The following is a 6,884-nucleotide window of genomic DNA, read 5'->3' as shown; positions in this document are numbered from 1 at the left end:
AACATATTTTCAGCATTTGCTGTAAAGCATTACAAGCCTAGTCAGCACTTAAAGGGAAGAAGCTCACCAGGGTGTGACCATCCAAACCACAGGCTTCAATGATTCACAGACCATCAGTGCATGTCTACTGTACACTACATGTAACTGCTATGTGCTACTGCACACTACTGCACACTACTATACTCTATTGTACACTACAGCACACTACACAGTACTGTACACTACAGCACACTGCATACTATTGTACACTATTGCACACTATACACTACTGTGTGCTAATGCACACTACAATACTCCATTATACACTACACACTACTGTACACTACTGCACACTATCATACTACTGCACACTATTGTACACTACTATACTCTATTATACACTACAACACACTACACACTACTGTACACTACTGCACACTATCATACTACTGCACACTATTGTACACTACTATACTCTATTATACACTACAACACACTACACACTACTGTACACTACTGCACACTATCATACTACTGCACACTATTGTACACTACTATACTCTATTATACACTACAACACACTACACACTACTGTACACTACTGCACACTATCATACTACTGCACACTATTGTACACTACTATACTCTATTATACACTACAGCACACTACACAATACTGTACACAACAGCACACTGCATACTATTGTACACTATTGCACACTATACACTACTGTCTGCTAATGCACACTACAATACTCCATTATACACTACAACACACTACACACTACTGTACACTACTGCACACTATCATGTACTACTGCACACTATTGTACACTACTATACTCTATTATACACTACAGCACACTACACAATACTGTACACAACAGCACACTGCATACTATTGTACACTATTGCACACTATACACTACTGTATGTTAATGCACAGTACATACTACTGTACACTATTGCACAATATACACTACTGTGTGCTAATGCACACTACAATACTCCATTATACACAACACACTACATACTACTGTACACTGACACTATCATACACTACTGCACACTATTGTACACTACTATACTCTATTATACACTACAGCACACTACATACTACTGTACACTGACACTATCATACACTACTGCACACTATTGTACACTACTATACTCTATTATACACTACAGCACACTACATACTACTGTACAGTACTGCACCTCATTGTACACTACTCCATACTACTGTACTCTACTGCGCACTACTGTATAATAGTACACACTGCCGTACAGTACTACACACTAGTTTACACCACTACACCTTACTGTACAGTACTACACACTAGTTTACAGTACTGCACCTTACTGTACAGTACTACACACTAGTTTACACTACTGTAGTTTATGCTACTGCATCTAACCACACTCTACTGCATACAACTGTACACTACTATGCACACCACTGCTGTCGCAGCCTCTGCCATGAAGTCCATGCTGGGAATACCGAGCGAGCTTCTTCTTCTAGCTAGCTGAGTTGATGGTGTGTGATGTGGTGCTGTGAAGTGTTACCAGAGCCGGTTTATGAGGAGTCTGGCCACTTCCTATTTCCCCCATTATATCAAAAACAGGACTGCTAAACAGCAGGGGGCGCCCGTGAGTCCTCAGTGAACGGGGGTGAATTGAGCTCAAAGGCTAAAAATGAAAAGTTAAAATAGTTTCTAATCACTGAACCAGAACTTTCCTTTAGTTTAGACAGTAGAAGGATGAGTTTCACTAAAACAGCAAAGGAAACTCACCTGTATGTTTCCTTTATTCTACAGCAAATGGGTTTTGGGCTACATGATGCTAGCATTACTGCTACTGAGTGCTGATTGGTTAACATTACTGCTACTGAGAGCTGACTGGTTAGCATTATTGCTACAGAGTGCTGATTGGTTAGCGAGTGGAGCAGCTCATTAGCTATTTGTGCTCACTGAGTTCATAAGCTCCTAAAAATATCCCAGCGGTGTTAAAATGTTTTACGCTGTTCTGTGATCAGGAAGTGAATGAATTCTTTTACATTAAAAATGATGGTGAAGCTGTTATTTTAAGGTTACATTGTTACATATTGTTGCTTTGTACATACTGACTATAGTCACTGAGCTCAGTTTACAGGTTTATATTTATGTTAATTTATTATTTATTATTTCAATCTATTATTCAGCCTTTATCTGCCTGTTTCCAGGTACTGAGTCAGGATGGGTTTGGTTTATTTTCTGTTTAGAAATCTCCAGGTAATCAGAGAAGTCTCAGCAGGTGATTAGCACTCCCACAGCATATCTTACTGTTTTCTTTTTCCTCATCTGCTGCGCTCTGTCTATCTTAACAGCTCTGAGTAATAAACACACTTAGCCTTGACCGTCCTCCACTCAGAGTGACCTCTAATGATGCATTATTCCCTCTATAAACAGCACTCAGAGCTGAAAGAGCACTTAATCACAGGCTACTAACACGGGGCCTGACAAAAGATACGCAGGATGACACTGAGAGCCTGAGCATAAATACGTGTACTTTCAAAAACGGAAAAGTGATGGTTTACATTTTTGTTTGTCCTTTAATTTAGTTTATAAGTTCATTAGTAGTTTTTTTCTGAAATAAAACAATGAGCCCAGACTTTTCATCTCTTTTTCTAAAAGTAATGTAAGTATTTTGAGTATTATAAAGCTTGATTGGTTGTACTAAAATGACAGTTACCCTTTCATTTGATTTTCATTGTAAGATGTATAAATACTGAACATTTAAAGTAAGCTAGTCCATAAAAATATGGAATTTTTTATGGATTCATTTTTATGAATTTGTTTGAATTTAGATTGTTCCCCTGCACACTCAAAAAGATGGTTCTCCAGGGGTTCTTTAGTAAACGCATTGGTTCTATTTAGAGCCATGAGGTCTGTTTCATGCTTAAACAATTCTTTGCATGGTGAAATGGTTCTTGAGGTTGATGGAGAACGTGCTGTAAAAGGTTCTACATAGCATCAGAAAGGGTTCTGTTCTTGTTACAAGTTTGACATCATAACAATAGCAGAACCCTTTTTGGTGCTATATAGAATCATATACAACACAATCTCCACCAACCTCAAGAACCATTTCACCATGCAAAGAACCTTTTAAGCATGCAAATGCCTTTATGTAGAACTCATGGTTCTAAAGAGAACCCTTCCCTGAAGAATCTTTCTTAAGAGTGTATATGTACATTGTGTTCCTATTAAGGCAGACATTGCTGAGAGACTCCCAGCCCCCTGTTTCTACTGCACACAGCTACACACTGCTGCACAAAACAACATGCTACTGCACACTAATTGATTCAATTGCACTTAACTATATGACCACACACTCCTGTACGCTACTGCAAACTGCTGAACACCACTGTACATTACTGTACGCTACTGCACACCACTGTACACTACTACACACCACTGTACATTACTGTACAAACTGTACCCTTCTTCACACCACACTTCACTATACATTACTACACACTACTACACACCACTGTACACTACTACACACTACGACACACCACTGTACACTACTACACACCACTGTACACTACTGTACAAACTGTACCCTTCTTCACACCACACTCCACTATACATTACTACACACTACTATACACCACTGTACACTACTACACACTACTACACACCACTGTACACTACTACACACCACTGTACATTACTGTACAAACTGTACCCTTCTTCACACCACACTCCACTATACATTACTACACACTACTATACACCACTGTACACTACTACACACCACTGTACATTACTACACACCAGTGTACACTACTGTACAAACTGTACCCTTCTTCACACCACACTCCACTATACATTACTACACACTACTATACACCACTGTACATTACTACACACCAATGTACACTACTGTACAAACTGTACCCTTCTTCACACCACACTCCACTATACATTACTACACACTACTACACACCAGTGTACACTACTACACACTACAACACACCACTGTACACTACTACACACCACTGTACACTACTGTACAAACTGTACCCTTCTTCACACCACACTTCACTATACATTACTACACACTACTATACACCACTGTACACTACTACACACTACTACACACCACTGTACACTACTACACACCACTGTACACTACTGTACAAACTGTACCCTTCTACACACCACACTCCACTATACATTACTACACACTACTACACACCAGTGTACACTACTACACACTACGACACACCACTGTACACTACTATACACCACTGTACACTACTGTACAAACTGTACCCTTCTTCACACCACACTCCACTATACATTACTACACACTACTATACACCACTGTACATTACTACACACCAATGTACACTACTGTACAAACTGTACCCTTCTTCACACCACACTCCACTATACATTACTACACACTACTACACACCAGTGTACACTACTACACACTACGACACACCACTGTACACTACTACACACCACTGTACACTACTGTACAAACTGTACCCTTCTTCACACCACACTTCACTATACATTACTACACACTACTATACACCACTGTACACTACTACACACTACTACACACCACTGTACACTACTACACACCACTGTACACTACTGTACAAACTGTACCCTTCTACACACCACACTCCACTATACATTACTACACACTACTACACACCAGTGTACACTACTACACACTACGACACACCACTGTACACTACTATACACCACTGTACACTACAGTACAAACTGTACCCTTCTTCACACCACACTCCACTATACATTACTACACACTACTATACACCACTGTACACTACTACACACTACTACACACCACTACACTACTTCACATTATTACACACTGACATACCACTGTACACTACATCACTGTACGCTACTGCAAACTGCTGAACACTACTGTACACTACTACACACCACTGTACACTACTGTACAAACTGTACCCTTCTTCACATCACACTCCACTATACATTACTACACACTACTATACACCACTGTACACTACTACACACCACTGTACATTACTACACATCACTGTACACTACTTCACATTATTACACACGGACATACCACTGTACACTACATCACTGTACACTACTGCAAACTGCTGAACACCGCTGTACATTACTGTACGCTACTGCACACCACTGTACACTACTACACACCACTGTACACTACTGTACAAACCCTTCTACACACCACACTCCACTATACATTACTACACACTACTACACACCTGTGTACACTACTACACACTATGCCACACCACTGTACACTACTGTACAAACTGTACCCTTCTACACACCACACTCCACTATACATTACCACACACTACTACACACCGGTGTACACTACTACACACTATGCCACACCACTGTACACTAATGTATACTACTACACACCACTGTACACTGCTGTAAAATTGCACACTGCTATATGTTATTCACACCACTGTGCACTACCACAAACTAGCCACACACACAGAACACACTACACACTACTGCAGTCAGTACTGTCAGTTATAAAATAGAAATGATGTTCACCTGTTATGTCATAATGTCACAATGCAAACGGTCAAATATGATACATCCACAATGCTGTTTATTAACTGTGATCACTCATTTATTCATCTGTTTCATTTATTCTTATTCTGTCTTCCCACATTGATATCAGTTTATTTAATTTATTTTAATTATGCATGTTTTATTTTTCACATACCCTCTAATGACGCTGGGTGACAAAGAAGTGCTCTGCTCCCCCCTGGTGTCCAACACTAACCATTACAGTAATGGAGTTTTTTAGTTTTACTCTCTATAGAGTTTATTGAATTTCATGCCCTGTTTACTACACTATATATAGTTTTTTTTTATTTTATACTCATATATATATATATATATATATATATATATATATATATGTATATATATATATATATAGTGTATGATATTTATATTTCATGCCCTGTTTACTACACTAAATATAGTTTTTTTTTATTCAATACTTGTGCTTTCTCTCTCTCTCTCTCTCTCTCTCTCTCTCTCTCTCTCAGTTCAGTTCAGAATAGCTTTATTAGCGTGACTGTGAGGTACAGTACTGCTAAAGCATCACAACAGTAGAAGGGAACAACAAAAACAGTAATGAAACCAGAAAAGATAAAAGAACCATCATAAATAACCATATTAATTATTATAATCACAATATTACAGTATTATTATTACTGTTACCCGCTGTCTCTCAGGCGGTGGCATGTTGTTATGTATCTGGCAGTGAGGGGGGCTGTGAGCTGTGAGCCCCTCTCCAAGGAATATTCGTAATTTCTCCAATTCTGTACATTTTTCAAAATGTGGGATGAATTTGTTGAATTTGTTTGTGTAAATATTTCCCTTGTCTGTATTTTTCACAGTGAAGAAGAAAGTGCAGCTCTGTCTCGACCTCACCTGTCAGACAGTGACCACACCGCCTCTCCTCTCTGGGCAGCCAGGACTTTTTATACCTGCCCCGTTCTGTGGCCAGGCTGTGGTCACTGAGTCTGTACTTGGTCAGGATCTGTCTCTGCTCTGTATCTCTGACAGTCAGGAGATACTCCTCCAGTTCATGCTCTGTTTTTAGGGCCCGACTGTGTTCTAATTTACTCTGAGTGTTCATTTCTTTACCCCAGTGTTCCAGATGGTCACTCTGACTGTTTCTGATGATGTGATTGATGTTTAGTCTGGGCTGTAAAGCAGTGCTGAGCGAGGCTGCTGTGTGTTCGGACTGTTAGAGGGTTAATAAGCCTCAGAACCAGCTGACTGAGGGAGCTCTGCTCAGGGTTCAGTTGTTGGGTCTGTAGCGCCTTAAACTGCAGCGTT

Source organism: Colossoma macropomum, unplaced genomic scaffold (assembly GCF_904425465.1).
Source record: "Colossoma macropomum unplaced genomic scaffold, Colossoma_macropomum, whole genome shotgun sequence".
Classification (NCBI taxonomy): domain Eukaryota; kingdom Metazoa; phylum Chordata; class Actinopteri; order Characiformes; family Serrasalmidae; genus Colossoma; species Colossoma macropomum.
This window is presented reverse-complemented; position numbering follows the sequence as displayed.